This window comes from Hypomesus nipponensis, chromosome 20 (genome assembly GCF_054491055.1).
Source record: "Hypomesus nipponensis isolate SF chromosome 20, ASM5449105v1, whole genome shotgun sequence".
NCBI classification, from domain to species: Eukaryota; Metazoa; Chordata; class Actinopteri; order Osmeriformes; family Osmeridae; genus Hypomesus; species Hypomesus nipponensis.
Window position 1 is genome coordinate 4,187,418 of NC_140380.1, and position 17,546 is coordinate 4,204,963.

Consider the following 17,546-nt stretch of genomic DNA (forward strand, 5'->3'; position numbering starts at 1 on the left):
GTCTAAATTGCGGTCTAAACTCCAGTAAGAGTGGTTATGTTTCACAGCATGAAATAATTCGGTCAGCTCAGAAGCGGTTGTTTTGCCATCCTCTGTTGTTGTGTTTGGAGCAAAAAATGTTATTGGAGAGTGCCTGGCAGAACTACAATTATCCTTGTGCCGTTCTGTAGTGGCATGCCGATCTAAAGCCACCTTTTCCCTACTACTCACTTCTATATCAATGTGACAGAGCTTACAGAAGGCCTGATATTGATCTGTGCTGCTCTTAGTGGCAAGGTGGAGTTCTGAACTCCATGTAGGTTTGAAGGAGGTCTTTCTTTTCGGCACTGAAGCCCACGCAAGGGGTAAATTGCGACGGTGGGCAGGAAGGATAAAAAAGGACAAAAGGGCGAAAAAGAGGACACAGACAAAATCCGGACGTCTGGTCACCCTAGCTTTAAACCTGAAAAAGTTGATTCCAAATATTGCGAATTTAAGACGGAATGGACTGACAAGTATGCATTTGTGCTGCCGGTGGGGAGCACAACACCGATGTGTTTAATCTGCAATGATACGGTCGCCCTTGTCAAGAGTGGTAATGTGAAACGTCACTATGACACAAAGCATGGACACTTTGAACAAAATTACCCCCAGAACTCTGAGGTAAGGGCCAGAAAAATAAACCAACTGCAATCATCATACCAAGCAACATGCAGTGTAATAGTTAAAACAGCCACCCAACAAGAGCGTTCAACTGAAGCCTCATTATGAGTGGCATGGGTCTTAAGAAAGCACAAGAAACCATTCTCTGACTTGGAGATTGTAAAGGAATGCATGAATAAAATAGCAATTGCCCTGTTTGAGGGAACTCAAAAAGATGACATCATACAAAAAATAAACCAAATATCTTTGTCTGATTACTCTGCTGTGAAGCAAACTGAAGTCCTTGCTGATGATTTGCTGGACCAAATGAAGTCTGCTATATAAAAGGCTAAATGCATTTCATTGGCTTTGGATGAATCCACAGACAACGCACAACTTCTGGTGTTTGTCAGATTGTTTGATGAAGAGAAGGGATAATTCTGTGGAGATGTGTTAAGGCCAATTTATACTTCTGCGTTTTTATGGACACGCACACAGGGAACGCCCTCTCTGTCAAGGAACTCCCTCTCCATGCCCTCTCAGAGCCCCTCGCAGAGGTCTGCGTGCACCTCCTGATTTTCCTGACTATCCGTCTGTCCGTCCGTCATTTTACGGATACCCCTTGGCTGTGATTGGTCCGTATTAAGAACTGCTTGAGTCAGGGGCGGGGGCGGGGTTGCCGTGACCAACAAGAAAACAGAATCCTTTGACCGACAAGTTTTTCCAATTCATATTTCATCTAAACAGTACATGTAAATCAACATCTGAATTAAAATGTGATGAGAAATGGGCAGTGTAGTTACTGAAAATTTGCTTATTTTATTGATGAAACGGCTCATTTGTGAATTTGCTCCGACTTTTCGATAACCTAGCTAGCATCGCAGTGCAGCGCTATCTACTGTTCTGGCGGTGAATTGCTTTCAGCATGCAAAGCCGTCGGAGTAGTATAAATTCAACCAATCCGTCGACTCCGTGTGTGCGTCTGTCCGTAATGGAGTCGGAGAAGTATAAATCGGCCTTTAGGCCTCACAGCCCTCCATGGACACATGAGGGGATGATATTTATGGAGCAGTGATGCAAATGTTGAGAGACAGAGATAGACCTGAAGCATGTTGTTTCCTTTGCTACTGATGGAGCTCCATGTATGACTGGAAGAGACGGGATTAGTGGCACGCTTGAGAGCTCATCACCCTGAACTCATAGCATATCATTGCCTAATTCATCAGATGGTTTTGTGTGCCATTCTTGAAGAAAAGTATGCAGAGATCATGACAACAGCAATGAGACTCGTGAACTATTTGAGAGCATCCTCTGCTTTGCAGCATCGCTTGCTGCGCTCATTCCTAACAGAGGTGAATGCAGAATGTTATGATTTGCTCCTTCACAACAATGTCTGGTGGCTTAGTAAAGGCAAGGTACTGGAGCGCTTTTGGACATTACGGAAGTTGGAAACTTTTCAATTCGTGGAATTCATGCAGAATGAAGAAAACATTTAAATTGTTGCATTTCTATCTGACATTACTTCTCAGCTCAATTATCTGAATATGAAGCTCCAGGGCACAAATAACACAGTGTGTAACTTCACATCAGCTGTCCGTGCTTTTCAGAAGAAACTGGAGGTGTTCAAGTGTGACTTACAGCAGGACCTGCTTCACTTCCCAAAGCTTTTGAATCAAACTGCAGGAATACATCATCATCATAATCATACTGAATTCCTGGACAAGCTGATTGAACATTTCCAAACTCGCTTTGGAGATTTTCCTCTGGGAAAACAAGTCTTACTATGCATGGAAAACCCATTACTTGTCAAAAACATTGCAGAATTTCCGACTGTAGCCCCGAAAATCTGCCCATGGGCTAGTGCTGCTTGTCTTCAATCAGAGCTAATTGAGCTTCAGGAAAACCTTAAACACCAGGTGTCCCTTTCTTGCAGAAGATGGCCGTTCAAATCCTTACCATGTTTCCCTCAACATACTGTTGTGAGTCTGCCTTTTCAAACATGAATATGGTGAAAAACAAATACAGGACCACCCTCAGCAATGAACACTTACATTAGTGCTTTTGCCTGGCCCTCACAACTTTTATGCTCAAGTTTAAAGAACTGGTGGCACAAAACAGGTGTCACTTTTCACACTAATAAGGAGCAGTCCCACAATGACCTTTCCTCAGGATGGGCCGTTCCCGTGTCTGTAGCTTTAAATGGAAGAGGCGGGGCTAACTGCCATGCTTCGGTCATTTGCAAGCCATGATCTCTCAAGGAAAAACCAATATTGCGCTTGCACGGTCGTAGCTCATTTTCTCATTGGTGGGCCAAATTCTCTAACCGGGCAAAGCAGAGAAAAGGGAGGTAACCTGACGTCACAAAAGGGACATTTTCAAATCCGAGCATTTCAGCTTTCATTTTCTCAAAGACGGAGAAGAATACCCAGGGCTTGTTTTGCACCTATCTAAATTTCTAGCCAGTGGGGGACCAAAGGCAGGCTCGGGGAACTCATATTAGTGTTAAATAACCTCCTAAAGTGAACATTTCATGTCATGGGACTTTTAACAAGGAACATAAGCGCTTACAGTACCATCAGTATTAAACATACATTATACATACATCCCAAAATTCTATAACAGCCATACAAAAACAAAAGTACCCCTGTGTTCCCAGTATAAACTCAGATTTTGTCCTTAACTCTTCCATGATATGGCAACTAGCACGCAATGGATCAAGAAAAGTATTTTCAATGGCAAGTTCAGCGACAAAACCCTGACAGATACGTCTGTCGAGAACATCCACGTTTTTTGCAGTTTCTTTACATGTGAATTGAGTTACCACCTAGTCCTACTCCTAGATTTAAACACCATTTGCAAGCCTAATGCAGGCAATCCTGGTAGCTCTGAAACATCTTACTTGAGGCAGACCACGCATGATAGGCCAACCCATAGCCTACTACAAGCAGCAAGCTTTCAACAGCAGTAGCTAAATCGGTGAGAAACGTAATTTGTCATATTACTAACGGTGCGTTCACATTGCAGCGGAGCGGGGCATCGGCTTCCAATTCATTTTCGGGGCGTCGAAAATTGGATTTTCACAACTTTATGTAAATGAGGAGCGTGATAACGCTAGCGTTGGCCAATTGGGTTGGTTTCTTGTTTCTTGTAACGTAGCAGCTGGTCATGGTCAACATTTCTAGGTTTGACAATTTCAAGATAGAAGAGCAATTCATCGTATGTGTGTCTACACACTCAGTCTTGTTTTATACGCCTCTGTACGATTAAAGAGACGTTAATAAAAAATGTATACCTGGCGCAGGGTTGCCGAGGTTGTCGGTGTCCCTGGTGTGTTAATTCAGTCTCGTCACTTTAGCTAGCTACAGTACGTAACCTAGCTCTGACTTTCTTCTGTGCTAGCTGCATACTGTACTAGTCTAGCTACAGTGGTCGGCACACGATTGACATTCAACGTTGAAATGCTGGTTGGCAGTCACTTGCTAACCATACAGTAAATGTCTAGTTGCCATAGCGACCCTTACAAAAAAGAAGTATATTAAAGTATACTATAAGTATACTAAAATATGGATAGTACACTTTTAGTTCACTTTTGATATACTTTAAGAAGTATGCTTAGCAAATATATACTTTTAAGAAGTATACTTAGAACATAGTTTACTTTTAATATACTTTTAAGTGTGCTTTGAAAATAGTTCACTTTTGAATACTGCAAAGTAGCCTGTGTAGTGCACTTTCAGTTCATCAAGTATACTTCCTCAAGTACTTCAAAGTATACTTTGGAATTCTCTAAAGTATCCTGTGTAGTGCACTTTCAGTTCATCAAGTATACTTCCTCAAGTACTTAAAAGTATACTTTGGAATTCTCTAAAGTAGCCTGTGTAGTGCACTTTCAGTTCATCAAGTATACTTCCCAAAGTACTTCAAAGTATACTTTGGAATACTCTAAAGTAACCTGTGTAGTGCACTTTAAGTTCAACAAGTATACTTCCTAAAGAACCTCAAAGTATACTTTGCAATACTTTCAAGTGCACTGTCATTTAATGTAAGTACGTCAACAAGTAAACTTCTAAATGTAATTTTACTATAATTTACTAATGTATTAAAATGTTTATGGGTCCCTCAAACGCCTCAGATCTTGAGTCACTTGGCGAGAACGGGGCCCTCATAATAGTTACTGCAGATTCGTAGCTCTTCACTATGTACTCAATAACGTACTTTTAAGAAGTATGCTTAGAAACAGAAAATGGTATACATTTTTTCTGTAGTAGGATGTATGTTTTCTATTATTATACAGCAAAAACAGTCAAAATAATTTTAAAGTACATTACAGGTTACATTTTTTAGATCCATCTCATTCTAATTATTCATGTCTATGAAAATCTAATGCATTGCACATTGAATCTTTTTTTGTTACTGAAGCTGTAACCTTAATTACTGCTAAAACATTCTGAAACCCTATAATCTTATACTAATAATTATCAATTGGAGTATTAATGGAAAAAAACGAAAAAGCTACTTGAGAATTTGAAGGTTATACTGTCAAACTGACTGAAGAACGAAATAACGACGTGAAATAATGAAGATAGTGTGGCTCATTGGCTAGTCAATTCCCATGATGCAAGGCGGTAAATAGTGTTAAAATTTGCTGATAAGTTTGCTGTTTGTTCAAAATACAAATGTAACTTCATGAATTTCGTTTTTTTAAATGTGTCTGCTTAGAATGTAGAGTTTTGTTGCGTGGTAATTGTCATTGTTGTGCTGGTTTACCATTGTAACCATGAGTTAAATGACTGTTACATTTGATAAGAACAGCTGGATTCCAAGGGCGACCTTGTGTATGAAGTGAATCTGCAGTAAATTGTTACGAGGGCCCAGTTCTTGCCAAATGAGTGAAGATCTGAGGCGTTGAGGGGCCCATAAACATTTTAACATTAGTAAATAATAGTAATATAACATTTAAAAGTCTACTTGTTGACGTACATACATTAAATGACAGTGCACTTGAAAGTATTGCAAAGTATACTTTGAGGTTCTTTAGGAAGTATACTTCATGAATTTAAAGTGCACTACACAGGTTACTTTAGAGTATTCCAAAGTATACTTTGAAGTACTTTAGGAAGTATACTTGATGAACTGAAAGGGCACTACACAGGCTACTTTAGAGTATTCCAAAGTATACTTTGAAGTACTTGAGGAAGTATACTTGATGAACTGAAAGTGCACTACACAGGCTGCTTTGTAGTATTCAAAAGTAAACCTTGAAATACACTACAAGTGTACTTCAAAGTGTACTAAATGACCTAAAAAGTGGGCCAATTCAGTTTACTTAGTACAAAAAAGTATATAAATAAGTACACTGCTAGTATACTTTAAGTAACATGATAATAATACACTTTTTATACTAAGTATACTTGAGGTATACTTCTTTTTTGTAAGGGGAATGTTACTGGAAAAATGTATGTATTAACTTTTTTAACACGCCCCCGAGCATGTTGCACTGTGGGAAGGCCCGTGGTGCAGAGCGTTTAAAAAACGCTGCAGTGTAAGTAATGTCAAATTTTTCAGGCTTAAGTTCAGTGCCATGTTATTTACAATTACATGAATTCATTTAGCAGGCGCTTTTATCCAAACCAACTTCCAATCGACAGCTTTACAAAAAGTGCATAGGTCAATGATCATAAACAGCGAGATAGCCACCAAAATTGCGGGTAGCCAAAACATGGAGCACACCCAGCTAACACATTTCATTGGCCTTACGTTGTCGCAACGTCACGCGATGACCAAACATACGTTGCCGCAACGTCTTTGGCGACGTTGCGGGACCATGCATCTGTGGGGCGCCAGTAGGTTGGCGCAACGTCACGCCAGTCTGTAACCGCAACCTCCTAGCAACTTAATTTTCTGACGTTGCCAGTCTGTAACTGTGACGTTAATTACTAACCTATATTTCTCAATTCTATTGCATATATTTGGGCGGTTCATATGCAGACCTCATTTGCCCCAAATGCTACTTGTTCCTGTATAAAAGGCTACATAGCCAACTTCCGGAGGACTATGTTTGTGTGGTGTGTAGCCCAACTCAAGCTAATCATAAACAAGGCAGCATTTCCATGTAACATTCAGTCATTTTATTTCAAACAAAGTGCCAAACAGTGAATGAACATCTTCTGCCAGTCCATACATTGTTACAAAGCAAGTACCGTATTTTTCGGAAAATAAGATGCGTTTTCTACAACCGCACCCGATCAGAAAGGGAGCTTTGTGTGAATCGGAGTATAAACCCCACTGAAATATATCCCGCACTTGATAGGGGAACAATGATACCAACCAATGCACGAGTACAGGCAGTACAGAGAAGTTGCAAAATGAAGCCAGTCAAAGGCTGGTCGAAATCTATACCTTTGACTGAATTCATTTTGTAACTTGGTCCTCATGTTTGACAGCGAGCAGTGAAAGCCAACCTCTCCCTGGTGGTCAGTGGCTAGGATTCGGCGCTTTCACCGCTGCGGCCCGGGCCAGATTTCTACGCCAAAATATCCCTCCTTCCGAGCCGGATTTGAACCAGCAACCTAAGGATTTCAAACCGTGTTTAACCTACAGTCCTCCACTCTACCAACTGAGCTATTGATGGGTGAATAGTGGGAGGCTTTATTTACGAGCAAGGCACGCGATCTCCCATCCTCCAGTTCAGACACGAAAGAAAAAAAGCCCTTGCTGACAGCGAGCAGAGGAAGCCAAGCTCTCCCTGGTGGTCTAGTGGCTAGGATTCGGCGCTCTCACCGCCGCGGCCCGGGTTCGATTCCCGGTCAGGGAAAACAGTTTTTAGACCTCTCTCAAAATTGGGGGGGGTGGGGGTCTCAAGCGCTAGCCTTAATGCATCGTGGCCAGATTTCTACGCCAAAACATCCCTCCTTCGAGCCAGATTTGAACCAGCGACCTAAGGATTTCTAACCGTGTTTGACCTACAGTCCTCCGCTCTACCAACTGAGCTATCGAAGGGTGAGCAAGTGAGATGCTTTATTTGCGAGCAAGGCACGCCATCTCCCATCCTCCAGTTCAGACACAAAAGAAAAAAAGCCCTTGCTGACGCAGGCGTCTTTGACGTGTCTCCCTGGTGGTCTAGTGGCTAGGATTCGGCGCTTTCACCGCTGCGGCCCGGGTTCGATTCCCGGTCAGGGAAAACAGCTTTTAGACCTCTCTCAAAATTGGTGGGGGTCTCCAGCGCTAGCCTTAATGCATCGTGGCCAGATTTCTACGCCAAAACATCCCTCCTTCGAGCCGGATTTGAACCAGCGACCTAAGGATTTCTAACCGTGTTTGACCTACAGTCCTCCGCTCTACCAACTGAGCTATCGAAGGGTGAGCAAGTGAGATGCTTTATTTGCGAGCAAGGCACGCCATCTCCCATCCTCCAGTTCAGACACGAAAGAAAAAAAGCCCTTGCTGACGCAGGCGCCTTTGACGTGTCTCCCTGGTGGTCTAGTGGCTAGGATTCGGCGCTTTCACCGCCGCGGCCCGGGTTCGATTCCCGGTCAGGGAACTTAAGGTTCGGTGGAAGTCTTTGCCTTTTGACAGGCTTCATTTTGCAACTTGCTCCTCATCTTTGACAGCGAGCAGAGGAAGCCAAGCTCTCCCTGGTGGTCTAGTGGCTAGGATTCGGCGCTCTCACCGCCGCGGCCCGGGTTCGATTCCCGGTCAGGGAAAACAGTTTTTAGACCTCTCTCAAAATTGGGGGTGGTGGGGGTCTCAAGCGCTAGCCTTAATGCATCGTGGCCAGATTTCTACGCCAAAACATCCCTCCTTCGAGCCGGATTTGAACCAGCGACCTAAGGATTTCTAACCGTGTTTGACCTACAGTCCTCCGCTCTACCAACTGAGCTATCGAAGGGTGAGCAAGTGAGATGCTTTATTTGCGAGCAAGGCACGCCATCTCCCATCCTCCAGTTCAGACACGAAAGAAAAAAAGCCCTTGCTGACGCAGGCGCCTTTGACGTGTCTCCCTGGTGGTCTAGTGGCTAGGATTCGGCGCTTTCACCGCCGCGGCCCGGGTTCGATTCCCGGTCAGGGAACTTAAGGTTCGGTGGAAGTCTTTGCCTTTTGACAGGCTTCATTTTGCAACTTGCTCCTCATCTTTGACAGCGAGCAGAGGAAGCCAAGCTCTCCCTGGTGGTCTAGTGGCTAGGATTCGGCGCTCTCACCGCCGCGGCCCGGGTTCGATTCCCGGTCAGGGAAAACAGTTTTTAGACCTCTCTCAAAATTGGGGGGGGTGGGGGTCTCAAGCGCTAGCCTTAATGCATCGTGGCCAGATTTTCTACGCCAAAACATCCCTCCTTCGAGCCGGATTTGAACCAGCGACCTAAGGATTTCTAACCGTGTTTGACCTACAGTCCTCCGCTCTACCAACTGAGCTATCGAAGGGTGAGCAAGTGAGATGCTTTATTTGCGAGCAAGGCACGCCATCTCCCATCCTCCAGTTCAGACACGAAAGAAAAAAAGCCCTTGCTGACGCAGGCGTCTTTGACGTGTCTCCCTGGTGGTCTAGTGGCTAGGATTCGGCGCTTTCACCGCCGCGGCCCGGGTTCGATTCCCGGTCAGGGAAAACAGTTTTTAGACCTCTCTCAAAATTGGTGGGGGTCTCCAGCGCTGGCCTTAATGCATCGTGGCCAGATTTCTACGCCAAAACATCCCTCCTTCGAGCCGGATTTGAACCAGCGACCTAAGGATTTCTAACCGTGTTTGACCTACAGTCCTCCGCTCTACCAACTGAGCTATCGAAGGGTGAGCAAGTGAGATGCTTTATTTGCGAGCAAGGCACGCCATCTCCCATCCTCCAGTTCAGACACGAAAGAAAAAAAGCCCTTGCTGACGCAGGCGCCTTTGACGTGTCTCCCTGGTGGTCTAGTGGCTAGGATTCGGCGCTTTCACCGCCGCGGCCCGGGTTCGATTCCCGGTCAGGGAACTTAAGGTTCGGTGGAAGTCTTTGCCTTTTGACAGGCTTCATTTTGCAACTTGCTCCTCATCTTTGACAGCGAGCAGAAGAAGCCAAGCTCTCCCTGGTGGTCTAGTGGCTAGGATTCGGCGCTCTCACCGCCGCGGCCCGGGTTCGATTCCCGGTCAGGGAAAACAGTTTTTAGACCTCTCTCAAAATTGGGGGGGGGTGGGGGTCTCAAGCGCTAGCCTTAATGCATCGTGGCCAGATTTCTACGCCAAAACATCCCTCCTTCGAGCCGGATTTGAACCAGCGACCTAAGGATTTCTAACCGTGTTTGACCTACAGTCCTCCGCTCTACCAACTGAGCTATCGAAGTATGAGCAAGTGAGATGCTTTATTTGCGAGCAAGGCACGCCATCTCCCATCCTCCAGTTCAGACACGAAAGAAAAAAAGCCCTTGCTGACGCAGGCGCCTTTGACGTGTCTCCCTGGTGGTCTAGTGGCTAGGATTCGGCGCTTTCACCGCCGCGGCCCGGGTTCGATTCCCGGTCAGGGAACTTAAGGTTTGGTGGAAGTCTTTGCCTTTTGACAGGCTTCATTTTGCAACTTGCTCCTCATCTTTGACAGCGAGCAGAGGAAGCCAAGCTCTCCCTGGTGGTCTAGTGGCTAGGATTCGGCGCTCTCACCGCCGCGGCCCGGGTTCGATTCCCGGTCAGGGAAAACAGTTTTTAGACCTCTCTCAAAATTGGGGGGGTGGGGGTCTCAAGCGCTAGCCTTAATGCATCGTGGCCAGATTTTCTACGCCAAAACATCCCTCCTTCGAGCCGGATTTGAACCAGCGACCTAAGGATTTCTAACCGTGTTTGACCTACAGTCCTCCGCTCTACCAACTGAGCTATCGAAGGGTGAGCAAGTGAGATGCTTTATTTGCGAGCAAGGCACGCCATCTCCCATCCTCCAGTTCAGACACGAAAGAAAAAAAGCCCTTGCTGACGCAGGCGTCTTTGACGTGTCTCCCTGGTGGTCTAGTGGCTAGGATTCGGCGCTTTCACCGCCGCGGCCCGGGTTCGATTCCCGGTCAGGGAAAACAGTTTTTAGACCTCTCTCAAAATTGGTGGGGGTCTCCAGCGCTGGCCTTAATGCATCGTGGCCAGATTTCTACGCCAAAACATCCCTCCTTCGAGCCGGATTTGAACCAGCGACCTAAGGATTTGTAACCGTGTTGGACCTACAGTCCTCCGCTCTACCAACTGAGCTATCGAAGGGTGAGCAAGTGAGATGCTTTATTTGCGAGCAAGGCACGCCATCTCCCATCCTCCAGTTCAGACACGAAAGAAAAAAAGCCCTTGCTGACGCAGGCGCCTTTGACGTGTCTCCCTGGTGGTCTAGTGGCTAGGATTCGGCGCTTTCACCGCCGCGGCCCGGGTTCGATTCCCGGTCAGGGAACTTAAGGTTCGGTGGAAGTCTTTGCCTTTTGACAGGCTTCATTTTGCAACTTCCTCCTCATCTTTGACAGCGAGCAGAAGAAGCCAAGCTCTCCCTGGTGGTCTAGTGGCTAGGATTCGGCGCTCTCACCGCCGCGGCCCGGGTTCGATTCCCGGTCAGGGAAAACAGTTTTTAGACCTCTCTCAAAATTGGGGGGGGGGTGGGGGTCTCAAGCGCTAGCCTTAATGCATCGTGGCCAGATTTCTACGCCAAAACATCCCTCCTTCGAGCCGGATTTGAACCAGCGACCTAAGGATTTCTAACCGTGTTTGACCTACAGTCCTCCGCTCTACCAACTGAGCTATCGAAGTATGAGCAAGTGAGATGCTTTATTTGCGAGCAAGGCACGCCATCTCCCATCCTCCAGTTCAGACACAAAAGAAAAAAAGCCCTTGCTGACGCAGGCGTCTTTGACGTGTCTCCCTGGTGGTCTAGTGGCTAGGATTCGGCGCTTTCACCGCCGCGGCCCGGGTTCGATTCCCGGTCAGGGAACTTAAGGTTCGGTGGAAGTCTTTGCCTTTTGACAGGCTTCATTTTGCAACTTGCTCCTCATCTTTGACAGCGAGCAGAAGAAGCCAAGCTCTCCCTGGTGGTCTAGTGGCTAGGATTCGGCGCTCTCACCGCCGCGGCCCGGGTTCGATTCCCGGTCAGGGAAAACAGTTTTTAGACCTCTCTCAAAATTGGGGGGGGTGGGGGTCTCAAGCGCTAGCCTTAATGCATCGTGGCCAGATTTCTACGCCAAAACATCCCTCCTTCGAGCCGGATTTGAACCAGCGACCTAAGGATTTCTAACCGTGTTTGACCTACAGTCCTCCGCTCTACCAACTGAGCTATCGAAGGGTGAGCAAGTGAGATGCTTTATTTGCGAGCAAGGCACGCCATCTCCCATCCTCCAGTTCAGACACGAAAGAAAAAAAGCCCTTGCTGACGCAGGCGTCTTTGACGTGTCTCCCTGGTGGTCTAGTGGCTAGGATTCGGCGCTTTCACCGCCGCGGCCCGGGTTCGATTCCCGGTCAGGGAACTTAAGGTTCGGTGGAAGTCTTTGCCTTTTGACAGGCTTCATTTTGCAACTTGCTCCTCATCTTTGACAGCGAGCAGAGGAAGCCAAGCTCTCCCTGGTGGTCTAGTGGCTAGGATTCGGCGCTCTCACCGCCGCGGCCCGGGTTCGATTCCCGGTCAGGGAAAACAGTTTTTAGACCTCTCTCAAAATTGGGGGGGGTGGGGGTCTCAAGCGCTAGCCTTAATGCATCGTGGCCAGATTTCTACGCCAAAACATCCCTCCTTCGAGCCGGATTTGAACCAGCGACCTAAGGATTTCTAACCGTGTTTGACCTACAGTCCTCCGCTCTACCAACTGAGCTATCGAAGGGTGAGCAAGTGAGATGCTTTATTTGCGAGCAAGGCACGCCATCTCCCATCCTCCAGTTCAGACACAAAAGAAAAAAAGCCCTTGCTGACGCAGGCGTCTTTGACGTGTCTCCCTGGTGGTCTAGTGGCTAGGATTCGGCGCTTTCACCGCCGCGGCCCGGGTTCGATTCCCGGTCAGGGAACTTAAGGTTCGGTGGAAGTCTTTGCCTTTTGACAGGCTTCATTTTGCAACTTGCTCCTCATCTTTGACAGCGAGCAGAAGAAGCCAAGCTCTCCCTGGTGGTCTAGTGGCTAGGATTCGGCGCTCTCACCGCCGCGGCCCGGGTTCGATTCCCGGTCAGGGAAAACAGTTTTTAGACCTCTCTCAAAATTGGGGGGGGTGGGGGTCTCAAGCGCTAGCCTTAATGCATCGTGGCCAGATTTCTACGCCAAAACATCCCTCCTTCGAGCCGGATTTGAACCAGCGACCTAAGGATTTCTAACCGTGTTTGACCTACAGTCCTCCGCTCTACCAACTGAGCTATCGAAGGGTGAGCAAGTGAGATGCTTTATTTGCGAGCAAGGCACGCCATCTCCCATCCTCCAGTTCAGACACGAAAGAAAAAAAGCCCTTGCTGACGCAGGCGCCTTTGACGTGTCTCCCTGGTGGTGTAGTGGCTAGGATTCGGCGCTTTCACCGCCGCGGCCCGGGTTCGATTCCCGGTCAGGGAACTTAAGGTTCGGTGGAAGTCTTTGCCTTTTGACAGGCTTCATTTTGCAACTTGCTCCTCATCTTTGACAGCGAGCAGAAGAAGCCAAGCTCTCCCTGGTGGTCTAGTGGCTAGGATTCGGCGCTCTCACCGCCGCGGCCCGGGTTCGATTCCCGGTCAGGGAAAACAGTTTTTAGACCTCTCTCAAAATTGGGGGGGGGTGGGGGTCTCAAGCGCTAGCCTTAATGCATCGTGGCCAGATTTCTACGCCAAAACATCCCTCCTTCGAGCCGGATTTGAACCAGCGACCTAAGGATTTCTAACCGTGTTTGACCTACAGTCCTCCGCTCTACCAACTGAGCTATCGAAGTATGAGCAAGTGAGATGCTTTATTTGCGAGCAAGGCACGCCATCTCCCATCCTCCAGTTCAGACACGAAAGAAAAAAAGCCCTTGCTGACGCAGGCGCCTTTGACGTGTCTCCCTGGTGGTGTAGTGGCTAGGATTCGGCGCTTTCACCGCCGCGGCCCGGGTTCGATTCCCGGTCAGGGAACTTAAGGTTCGGTGGAAGTCTTTGCCTTTTGACAGGCTTCATTTTGCAACTTGCTCCTCATCTTTGACAGCGAGCAGAGGAAGCCAAGCTCTCCCTGGTGGTCTAGTGGCTAGGATTCGGCGCTCTCACAGCCGCGGCCCGGGTTCGATTCCCGGTCAGGGAAAACAGTTTTTAGACCTCTCTCAAAATTGGGGGGGGTGGGGGTCTCAAGCGCTAGCCTTAATGCATCGTGGCCAGATTTCTACGCCAAAACATCCCTCCTTCGAGCCGGATTTGAACCAGCGACCTAAGGATTTCTAACCGTGTTTGACCTACAGTCCTCCGCTCTACCAACTGAGCTATCGAAGGGTGAGCAAGTGAGATGCTTTATTTGCGAGCAAGGCACGCCATCTCCCATCCTCCAGTTCAGACACGAAAGAAAAAAAGCCCTTGCTGACGCAGGCAAATTTGACGTGTCTCCCTGGTGGTCTAGTGGCTAGGATTCGGCGCTTTCACCGCCGCGGCCCGGGTTCGATTCCCGGTCAGGGAAAACAGTTTTTAGACCTCTCTCAAAATTGGTGGGGGTCTCCAGCGCTGGCCTTAATGCATCGTGGCCAGATTTCTACGCCAAAACATCCCTCCTTCGAGCCGGATTTGAACCAGCGACCTAAGGATTTCCAACCGTGTTTGACCTACAGTCCTCCGCTCTACCAACTGAGCTATCGAAGGGTGAGCAAGTGAGATGCTCTATTTGCGAGCAAGGCACGCCATCTCCCATCCTCCAGTTCAGACACGAAAGAAAAAAATCCCTTGCTGACGCAGGCGCCTTTGACGTGTCTCCCTGGTGGTCTAGTGGCTAGGATTCGGCGCTTTCACCGCCGCGGCCCGGGTTCGATTCCCGGTCAGGGAACTTAAGGTTCGGTGGAAGTCTTTGCCTTTTGACAGGCTTCATTTTGCAACTTGCTCCTCATCTTTGACAGCGAGCAGAGGAAGCCAAGCTCTCCCTGGTGGTCTAGTGGCTAGGATTCGGCGCTCTCACCGCCGCGGCCCGGGTTCGATTCCCGGTCAGGGAAAACAGTTTTTAGACCTCTCTCAAAATTGGGGGGGTGGGGGTCTCAAGCGCTAGCCTTAATGCATCGTGGCCAGATTTCTACGCCAAAACATCCCTCCTTCGAGCCGGATTTGAACCAGCGACCTAAGGATTTCTAACCGTGTTTGACCTACAGTCCTCCGCTCTACCAACTGAGCTATCGAAGGGTGAGCAAGTGAGATGCTTTATTTGCGAGCAAGGCACGCCATCTCCCATCCTCCAGTTCAGACACGAAAGAAAAAAAGCCCTTGCTGACGCAGGCGTCTTTGACGTGTCTCCCTGGTGGTCTAGTGGCTAGGATTCGGCGCTTTCACCGCCGCGGCCCGGGTTCGATTCCCGGTCAGGGAAAACAGTTTTTAGACCTCTCTCAAAATTGGTGGGGGTCTCCAGCGCTGGCCTTAATGCATCGTGGCCAGATTTCTACGCCAAAACATCCCTCCTTCGAGCCGGATTTGAACCAGCGACCTAAGGATTTCTAACCGTGTTTGACCTACAGTCCTCCGCTCTACCAACTGAGCTATCGAAGGGTGAGCAAGTGAGATGCTTTATTTGCGAGCAAGGCACGCCATCTCCCATCCTCCAGTTCAGACACGAAAGAAAAAAAGCCCTTGCTGACGCAGGCGCCTTTGACGTGTCTCCCTGGTGGTCTAGTGGCTAGGATTCGGCGCTTTCACCGCCGTGGCCCGGGTTCGATTCCCGGTCAGGGAACTTAAGGTTCGGTGGAAGTCTTTGCCTTTTGACAGGCTTCATTTTGCAACTTGCTCCTCATCTTTGACAGCGAGCAGAAGAAGCCAAGCTCTCCCTGGTGGTCTAGTGGCTAGGATTCGGCGCTCTCACCGCCGCGGCCCGGGTTCGATTCCCGGTCAGGGAAAACAGTTTTTAGACCTCTCTCAAAATTGGGGGGGGGTGGGGGTCTCAAGCGCTAGCCTTAATGCATCGTGGCCAGATTTCTACGCCAAAACATCCCTCCTTCGAGCCGGATTTGAACCAGCGACCTAAGGATTTCTAACCGTGTTTGACCTACAGTCCTCCGCTCTACCAACTGAGCTATCGAAGGGTGAGCAAGTGAGATGCTTTATTTGCGAGCAAGGCACGCCATCTCCCATCCTCCAGTTCAGACACGAAAGAAAAAAAGCCCTTGCTGACGCAGGCGTCTTTGACGTGTCTCCCTGGTGGTCTAGTGGCTAGGATTCGGCGCTTTCACCGCCGCGGCCCGGGTTCGATTCCCGGTCAGGGAACTTAAGGTTCGGTGGAAGTCTTTCCCTTTTGACAGGCTTCATTTTGCAACTTGCTCCTCATCTTTGACAGCGAGCAGAAGAAGCCAAGCTCTCCCTGGTGGTCTAGTGGCTAGGATTCGGCGCTCTCACCGCCGCGGCCCGGGTTCGATTCCCGGTCAGGGAAAACAGTTTTTAGACCTCTCTCAAAATTGGGGGGGGGTGGGGGTCTCAAGCGCTAGCCTTAATGCATCGTGGCCAGATTTCTACGCCAAAACATCCCTCCTTCGAGCCGGATTTGAACCAGCGACCTAAGGATTTCTAACCGTGTTTGACCTACAGTCCTCCGCTCTACCAACTGAGCTATCGAAGGGTGAGCAAGTGAGATGCTTTATTTGCGAGCAAGGCACGCCATCTCCCATCCTCCAGTTCAGACACGAAAGAAAAAAAGCCCTTGCTGACGCAGGCGCCTTTGACGTGTCTCCCTGGTGGTCTAGTGGCTAGGATTCGGCGCTTTCACCGCCGCGGCCCGGGTTCGATTCCCGGTCAGGGAACTTAAGGTTCGGTGGAAGTCTTTGCCTTTTGACAGGCTTCATTTTGCAACTTGCTCCTCATCTTTGACAGCGAGCAGAGGAAGCCAAGCTCTCCCTGGTGGTCTAGTGGCTAGGATTCGGCGCTCTCACCGCCGCGGCCCGGGTTCGATTCCCGGTCAGGGAAAACAGTTTTTAGACCTCTCTCAAAATTGGGGGGGGGGGTGGGGGTCTCAAGCGCTAGCCTTAATGCATCGTGGCCAGATTTCTACGCCAAAACATCCCTCCTTCGAGCCGGATTTGAACCAGCGACCTAAGGATTTCTAACCGTGTTTGACCTACAGTCCTCCGCTCTACCAACTGAGCTATCGAAGGGTGAGCAAGTGAGATGCTTTATTTGCGAGCAAGGCACGCCATCTCCCATCCTCCAGTTCAGACACGAAAGAAAAAAAGCCCTTGCTGACGCAGGCGTCTTTGACGTGTCTCCCTGGTGGTCTAGTGGCTAGGATTCGGCGCTTTCACCGCCGCGGCCCGGGTTCGATTCCCGGTCAGGGAACTTAAGGTTCGGTGGAAGTCTTTGCCTTTTGACAGGCTTCATTTTGCAACTTGCTCCTCATCTTTGACAGCGAGCAGAAGAAGCCAAGCTCTCCCTGGTGGTCTAGTGGCTAGGATTCGGCGCTCTCACCGCCGCGGCCCGGGTTCGATTCCCGGTCAGGGAAAACAGATTTTAGACCTCTCTCAAAATTGGGGGGGGGTGGGGGTCTCAAGCGCTAGCCTTAATGCATCGTGGCCAGATTTCTACGCCAAAACATCCCTCCTTCGAGCCGGATTTGAACCAGCGACCTAAGGATTTCTAACCGTGTTTGACCTACAGTCCTCCGCTCTACCAACTGAGCTATCGAAGGGTGAGCAAGTGAGATGCTTTATTTGCGAGCAAGGCACGCCATCTCCCATCCTCCAGTTCAGACACAAAAGAAAAAAAGCCCTTGCTGACGCAGGCGTCTTTGACGTGTCTCCCTGGTGGTCTAGTGGCTAGGATTCGGCGCTTTCACCGCCGCGGCCCGGGTTCGATTCCCGGTCAGGGAA

General features: G+C 48.6%; 58 non-coding genes across 58 annotated transcripts; 37 read left to right on the top strand and 21 right to left on the bottom strand.

Moving 5' to 3' along the window:
* Positions 1 to 7,363: 7,363 nt before the first annotated feature.
* On the top strand, positions 7,364 to 7,435 carry trnae-cuc (transfer RNA glutamic acid (anticodon CUC)). Its single transcript has one exon. It is a non-coding gene; the product is annotated as a tRNA-Glu (tRNA).
* A 95-nt stretch (positions 7,436 to 7,530) lies between these two features.
* trnay-gua (transfer RNA tyrosine (anticodon GUA)) lies at positions 7,531 to 7,620 on the bottom strand. The gene is given in 2 exon segments: positions 7,531 to 7,566; positions 7,584 to 7,620. It is a non-coding gene; the product is annotated as a tRNA-Tyr (tRNA).
* A 109-nt stretch (positions 7,621 to 7,729) lies between these two features.
* Positions 7,730 to 7,801, top strand: trnae-uuc (transfer RNA glutamic acid (anticodon UUC)). The gene has a single exon. It is a non-coding gene; the product is annotated as a tRNA-Glu (tRNA).
* An 89-nt stretch (positions 7,802 to 7,890) lies between these two features.
* Positions 7,891 to 7,980, bottom strand: trnay-gua (transfer RNA tyrosine (anticodon GUA)). Its single transcript is given in 2 exon segments — positions 7,891 to 7,926; positions 7,944 to 7,980. It is a non-coding gene; the product is annotated as a tRNA-Tyr (tRNA).
* A 109-nt stretch (positions 7,981 to 8,089) lies between these two features.
* trnae-uuc (transfer RNA glutamic acid (anticodon UUC)) lies at positions 8,090 to 8,161 on the top strand. Its single transcript has one exon. It is a non-coding gene; the product is annotated as a tRNA-Glu (tRNA).
* Positions 8,162 to 8,252: 91 nt separating this feature from the next.
* On the top strand, positions 8,253 to 8,324 carry trnae-cuc (transfer RNA glutamic acid (anticodon CUC)). The gene has a single exon. It is a non-coding gene; the product is annotated as a tRNA-Glu (tRNA).
* A 95-nt stretch (positions 8,325 to 8,419) lies between these two features.
* Positions 8,420 to 8,509, bottom strand: trnay-gua (transfer RNA tyrosine (anticodon GUA)). Its single transcript is given in 2 exon segments — positions 8,420 to 8,455; positions 8,473 to 8,509. It is a non-coding gene; the product is annotated as a tRNA-Tyr (tRNA).
* Positions 8,510 to 8,618: 109 nt separating this feature from the next.
* Positions 8,619 to 8,690, top strand: trnae-uuc (transfer RNA glutamic acid (anticodon UUC)). The gene has a single exon. It is a non-coding gene; the product is annotated as a tRNA-Glu (tRNA).
* A 91-nt stretch (positions 8,691 to 8,781) lies between these two features.
* Positions 8,782 to 8,853, top strand: trnae-cuc (transfer RNA glutamic acid (anticodon CUC)). The gene has a single exon. It is a non-coding gene; the product is annotated as a tRNA-Glu (tRNA).
* Positions 8,854 to 8,949: 96 nt separating this feature from the next.
* On the bottom strand, positions 8,950 to 9,039 carry trnay-gua (transfer RNA tyrosine (anticodon GUA)). Its single transcript is given in 2 exon segments — positions 8,950 to 8,985; positions 9,003 to 9,039. It is a non-coding gene; the product is annotated as a tRNA-Tyr (tRNA).
* A 109-nt stretch (positions 9,040 to 9,148) lies between these two features.
* trnae-uuc (transfer RNA glutamic acid (anticodon UUC)) lies at positions 9,149 to 9,220 on the top strand. The gene has a single exon. It is a non-coding gene; the product is annotated as a tRNA-Glu (tRNA).
* An 89-nt stretch (positions 9,221 to 9,309) lies between these two features.
* On the bottom strand, positions 9,310 to 9,399 carry trnay-gua (transfer RNA tyrosine (anticodon GUA)). Its single transcript is given in 2 exon segments — positions 9,310 to 9,345; positions 9,363 to 9,399. It is a non-coding gene; the product is annotated as a tRNA-Tyr (tRNA).
* A 109-nt stretch (positions 9,400 to 9,508) lies between these two features.
* Positions 9,509 to 9,580, top strand: trnae-uuc (transfer RNA glutamic acid (anticodon UUC)). Its single transcript has one exon. It is a non-coding gene; the product is annotated as a tRNA-Glu (tRNA).
* A 91-nt stretch (positions 9,581 to 9,671) lies between these two features.
* Positions 9,672 to 9,743, top strand: trnae-cuc (transfer RNA glutamic acid (anticodon CUC)). The gene has a single exon. It is a non-coding gene; the product is annotated as a tRNA-Glu (tRNA).
* A 96-nt stretch (positions 9,744 to 9,839) lies between these two features.
* Positions 9,840 to 9,929, bottom strand: trnay-gua (transfer RNA tyrosine (anticodon GUA)). The gene is given in 2 exon segments: positions 9,840 to 9,875; positions 9,893 to 9,929. It is a non-coding gene; the product is annotated as a tRNA-Tyr (tRNA).
* Positions 9,930 to 10,038: 109 nt separating this feature from the next.
* On the top strand, positions 10,039 to 10,110 carry trnae-uuc (transfer RNA glutamic acid (anticodon UUC)). Its single transcript has one exon. It is a non-coding gene; the product is annotated as a tRNA-Glu (tRNA).
* Positions 10,111 to 10,201: 91 nt separating this feature from the next.
* trnae-cuc (transfer RNA glutamic acid (anticodon CUC)) lies at positions 10,202 to 10,273 on the top strand. The gene has a single exon. It is a non-coding gene; the product is annotated as a tRNA-Glu (tRNA).
* Positions 10,274 to 10,368: 95 nt separating this feature from the next.
* trnay-gua (transfer RNA tyrosine (anticodon GUA)) lies at positions 10,369 to 10,458 on the bottom strand. Its single transcript is given in 2 exon segments — positions 10,369 to 10,404; positions 10,422 to 10,458. It is a non-coding gene; the product is annotated as a tRNA-Tyr (tRNA).
* Positions 10,459 to 10,567: 109 nt separating this feature from the next.
* Positions 10,568 to 10,639, top strand: trnae-uuc (transfer RNA glutamic acid (anticodon UUC)). The gene has a single exon. It is a non-coding gene; the product is annotated as a tRNA-Glu (tRNA).
* Positions 10,640 to 10,728: 89 nt separating this feature from the next.
* trnay-gua (transfer RNA tyrosine (anticodon GUA)) lies at positions 10,729 to 10,818 on the bottom strand. Its single transcript is given in 2 exon segments — positions 10,729 to 10,764; positions 10,782 to 10,818. It is a non-coding gene; the product is annotated as a tRNA-Tyr (tRNA).
* A 109-nt stretch (positions 10,819 to 10,927) lies between these two features.
* Positions 10,928 to 10,999, top strand: trnae-uuc (transfer RNA glutamic acid (anticodon UUC)). The gene has a single exon. It is a non-coding gene; the product is annotated as a tRNA-Glu (tRNA).
* Positions 11,000 to 11,090: 91 nt separating this feature from the next.
* trnae-cuc (transfer RNA glutamic acid (anticodon CUC)) lies at positions 11,091 to 11,162 on the top strand. Its single transcript has one exon. It is a non-coding gene; the product is annotated as a tRNA-Glu (tRNA).
* A 97-nt stretch (positions 11,163 to 11,259) lies between these two features.
* Positions 11,260 to 11,349, bottom strand: trnay-gua (transfer RNA tyrosine (anticodon GUA)). Its single transcript is given in 2 exon segments — positions 11,260 to 11,295; positions 11,313 to 11,349. It is a non-coding gene; the product is annotated as a tRNA-Tyr (tRNA).
* A 109-nt stretch (positions 11,350 to 11,458) lies between these two features.
* trnae-uuc (transfer RNA glutamic acid (anticodon UUC)) lies at positions 11,459 to 11,530 on the top strand. Its single transcript has one exon. It is a non-coding gene; the product is annotated as a tRNA-Glu (tRNA).
* Positions 11,531 to 11,621: 91 nt separating this feature from the next.
* trnae-cuc (transfer RNA glutamic acid (anticodon CUC)) lies at positions 11,622 to 11,693 on the top strand. Its single transcript has one exon. It is a non-coding gene; the product is annotated as a tRNA-Glu (tRNA).
* Positions 11,694 to 11,788: 95 nt separating this feature from the next.
* On the bottom strand, positions 11,789 to 11,878 carry trnay-gua (transfer RNA tyrosine (anticodon GUA)). The gene is given in 2 exon segments: positions 11,789 to 11,824; positions 11,842 to 11,878. It is a non-coding gene; the product is annotated as a tRNA-Tyr (tRNA).
* A 109-nt stretch (positions 11,879 to 11,987) lies between these two features.
* On the top strand, positions 11,988 to 12,059 carry trnae-uuc (transfer RNA glutamic acid (anticodon UUC)). The gene has a single exon. It is a non-coding gene; the product is annotated as a tRNA-Glu (tRNA).
* Positions 12,060 to 12,150: 91 nt separating this feature from the next.
* On the top strand, positions 12,151 to 12,222 carry trnae-cuc (transfer RNA glutamic acid (anticodon CUC)). Its single transcript has one exon. It is a non-coding gene; the product is annotated as a tRNA-Glu (tRNA).
* Positions 12,223 to 12,317: 95 nt separating this feature from the next.
* Positions 12,318 to 12,407, bottom strand: trnay-gua (transfer RNA tyrosine (anticodon GUA)). The gene is given in 2 exon segments: positions 12,318 to 12,353; positions 12,371 to 12,407. It is a non-coding gene; the product is annotated as a tRNA-Tyr (tRNA).
* Positions 12,408 to 12,516: 109 nt separating this feature from the next.
* trnae-uuc (transfer RNA glutamic acid (anticodon UUC)) lies at positions 12,517 to 12,588 on the top strand. The gene has a single exon. It is a non-coding gene; the product is annotated as a tRNA-Glu (tRNA).
* A 91-nt stretch (positions 12,589 to 12,679) lies between these two features.
* trnae-cuc (transfer RNA glutamic acid (anticodon CUC)) lies at positions 12,680 to 12,751 on the top strand. The gene has a single exon. It is a non-coding gene; the product is annotated as a tRNA-Glu (tRNA).
* A 95-nt stretch (positions 12,752 to 12,846) lies between these two features.
* trnay-gua (transfer RNA tyrosine (anticodon GUA)) lies at positions 12,847 to 12,936 on the bottom strand. The gene is given in 2 exon segments: positions 12,847 to 12,882; positions 12,900 to 12,936. It is a non-coding gene; the product is annotated as a tRNA-Tyr (tRNA).
* Positions 12,937 to 13,045: 109 nt separating this feature from the next.
* trnae-uuc (transfer RNA glutamic acid (anticodon UUC)) lies at positions 13,046 to 13,117 on the top strand. The gene has a single exon. It is a non-coding gene; the product is annotated as a tRNA-Glu (tRNA).
* A 91-nt stretch (positions 13,118 to 13,208) lies between these two features.
* On the top strand, positions 13,209 to 13,280 carry trnae-cuc (transfer RNA glutamic acid (anticodon CUC)). Its single transcript has one exon. It is a non-coding gene; the product is annotated as a tRNA-Glu (tRNA).
* A 96-nt stretch (positions 13,281 to 13,376) lies between these two features.
* On the bottom strand, positions 13,377 to 13,466 carry trnay-gua (transfer RNA tyrosine (anticodon GUA)). The gene is given in 2 exon segments: positions 13,377 to 13,412; positions 13,430 to 13,466. It is a non-coding gene; the product is annotated as a tRNA-Tyr (tRNA).
* Positions 13,467 to 13,575: 109 nt separating this feature from the next.
* On the top strand, positions 13,576 to 13,647 carry trnae-uuc (transfer RNA glutamic acid (anticodon UUC)). Its single transcript has one exon. It is a non-coding gene; the product is annotated as a tRNA-Glu (tRNA).
* Positions 13,648 to 13,738: 91 nt separating this feature from the next.
* On the top strand, positions 13,739 to 13,810 carry trnae-cuc (transfer RNA glutamic acid (anticodon CUC)). Its single transcript has one exon. It is a non-coding gene; the product is annotated as a tRNA-Glu (tRNA).
* A 95-nt stretch (positions 13,811 to 13,905) lies between these two features.
* trnay-gua (transfer RNA tyrosine (anticodon GUA)) lies at positions 13,906 to 13,995 on the bottom strand. Its single transcript is given in 2 exon segments — positions 13,906 to 13,941; positions 13,959 to 13,995. It is a non-coding gene; the product is annotated as a tRNA-Tyr (tRNA).
* Positions 13,996 to 14,104: 109 nt separating this feature from the next.
* Positions 14,105 to 14,176, top strand: trnae-uuc (transfer RNA glutamic acid (anticodon UUC)). Its single transcript has one exon. It is a non-coding gene; the product is annotated as a tRNA-Glu (tRNA).
* Positions 14,177 to 14,265: 89 nt separating this feature from the next.
* On the bottom strand, positions 14,266 to 14,355 carry trnay-gua (transfer RNA tyrosine (anticodon GUA)). The gene is given in 2 exon segments: positions 14,266 to 14,301; positions 14,319 to 14,355. It is a non-coding gene; the product is annotated as a tRNA-Tyr (tRNA).
* Positions 14,356 to 14,464: 109 nt separating this feature from the next.
* On the top strand, positions 14,465 to 14,536 carry trnae-uuc (transfer RNA glutamic acid (anticodon UUC)). The gene has a single exon. It is a non-coding gene; the product is annotated as a tRNA-Glu (tRNA).
* A 91-nt stretch (positions 14,537 to 14,627) lies between these two features.
* On the top strand, positions 14,628 to 14,699 carry trnae-cuc (transfer RNA glutamic acid (anticodon CUC)). Its single transcript has one exon. It is a non-coding gene; the product is annotated as a tRNA-Glu (tRNA).
* Positions 14,700 to 14,793: 94 nt separating this feature from the next.
* trnay-gua (transfer RNA tyrosine (anticodon GUA)) lies at positions 14,794 to 14,883 on the bottom strand. Its single transcript is given in 2 exon segments — positions 14,794 to 14,829; positions 14,847 to 14,883. It is a non-coding gene; the product is annotated as a tRNA-Tyr (tRNA).
* Positions 14,884 to 14,992: 109 nt separating this feature from the next.
* trnae-uuc (transfer RNA glutamic acid (anticodon UUC)) lies at positions 14,993 to 15,064 on the top strand. The gene has a single exon. It is a non-coding gene; the product is annotated as a tRNA-Glu (tRNA).
* An 89-nt stretch (positions 15,065 to 15,153) lies between these two features.
* trnay-gua (transfer RNA tyrosine (anticodon GUA)) lies at positions 15,154 to 15,243 on the bottom strand. The gene is given in 2 exon segments: positions 15,154 to 15,189; positions 15,207 to 15,243. It is a non-coding gene; the product is annotated as a tRNA-Tyr (tRNA).
* A 109-nt stretch (positions 15,244 to 15,352) lies between these two features.
* trnae-uuc (transfer RNA glutamic acid (anticodon UUC)) lies at positions 15,353 to 15,424 on the top strand. Its single transcript has one exon. It is a non-coding gene; the product is annotated as a tRNA-Glu (tRNA).
* Positions 15,425 to 15,515: 91 nt separating this feature from the next.
* Positions 15,516 to 15,587, top strand: trnae-cuc (transfer RNA glutamic acid (anticodon CUC)). The gene has a single exon. It is a non-coding gene; the product is annotated as a tRNA-Glu (tRNA).
* Positions 15,588 to 15,683: 96 nt separating this feature from the next.
* Positions 15,684 to 15,773, bottom strand: trnay-gua (transfer RNA tyrosine (anticodon GUA)). The gene is given in 2 exon segments: positions 15,684 to 15,719; positions 15,737 to 15,773. It is a non-coding gene; the product is annotated as a tRNA-Tyr (tRNA).
* Positions 15,774 to 15,882: 109 nt separating this feature from the next.
* Positions 15,883 to 15,954, top strand: trnae-uuc (transfer RNA glutamic acid (anticodon UUC)). Its single transcript has one exon. It is a non-coding gene; the product is annotated as a tRNA-Glu (tRNA).
* A 91-nt stretch (positions 15,955 to 16,045) lies between these two features.
* On the top strand, positions 16,046 to 16,117 carry trnae-cuc (transfer RNA glutamic acid (anticodon CUC)). Its single transcript has one exon. It is a non-coding gene; the product is annotated as a tRNA-Glu (tRNA).
* Positions 16,118 to 16,213: 96 nt separating this feature from the next.
* Positions 16,214 to 16,303, bottom strand: trnay-gua (transfer RNA tyrosine (anticodon GUA)). The gene is given in 2 exon segments: positions 16,214 to 16,249; positions 16,267 to 16,303. It is a non-coding gene; the product is annotated as a tRNA-Tyr (tRNA).
* A 109-nt stretch (positions 16,304 to 16,412) lies between these two features.
* On the top strand, positions 16,413 to 16,484 carry trnae-uuc (transfer RNA glutamic acid (anticodon UUC)). The gene has a single exon. It is a non-coding gene; the product is annotated as a tRNA-Glu (tRNA).
* Positions 16,485 to 16,575: 91 nt separating this feature from the next.
* trnae-cuc (transfer RNA glutamic acid (anticodon CUC)) lies at positions 16,576 to 16,647 on the top strand. Its single transcript has one exon. It is a non-coding gene; the product is annotated as a tRNA-Glu (tRNA).
* Positions 16,648 to 16,745: 98 nt separating this feature from the next.
* trnay-gua (transfer RNA tyrosine (anticodon GUA)) lies at positions 16,746 to 16,835 on the bottom strand. Its single transcript is given in 2 exon segments — positions 16,746 to 16,781; positions 16,799 to 16,835. It is a non-coding gene; the product is annotated as a tRNA-Tyr (tRNA).
* A 109-nt stretch (positions 16,836 to 16,944) lies between these two features.
* Positions 16,945 to 17,016, top strand: trnae-uuc (transfer RNA glutamic acid (anticodon UUC)). The gene has a single exon. It is a non-coding gene; the product is annotated as a tRNA-Glu (tRNA).
* A 91-nt stretch (positions 17,017 to 17,107) lies between these two features.
* trnae-cuc (transfer RNA glutamic acid (anticodon CUC)) lies at positions 17,108 to 17,179 on the top strand. The gene has a single exon. It is a non-coding gene; the product is annotated as a tRNA-Glu (tRNA).
* A 96-nt stretch (positions 17,180 to 17,275) lies between these two features.
* trnay-gua (transfer RNA tyrosine (anticodon GUA)) lies at positions 17,276 to 17,365 on the bottom strand. The gene is given in 2 exon segments: positions 17,276 to 17,311; positions 17,329 to 17,365. It is a non-coding gene; the product is annotated as a tRNA-Tyr (tRNA).
* Positions 17,366 to 17,474: 109 nt separating this feature from the next.
* trnae-uuc (transfer RNA glutamic acid (anticodon UUC)) lies at positions 17,475 to 17,546 on the top strand. Its single transcript has one exon. It is a non-coding gene; the product is annotated as a tRNA-Glu (tRNA).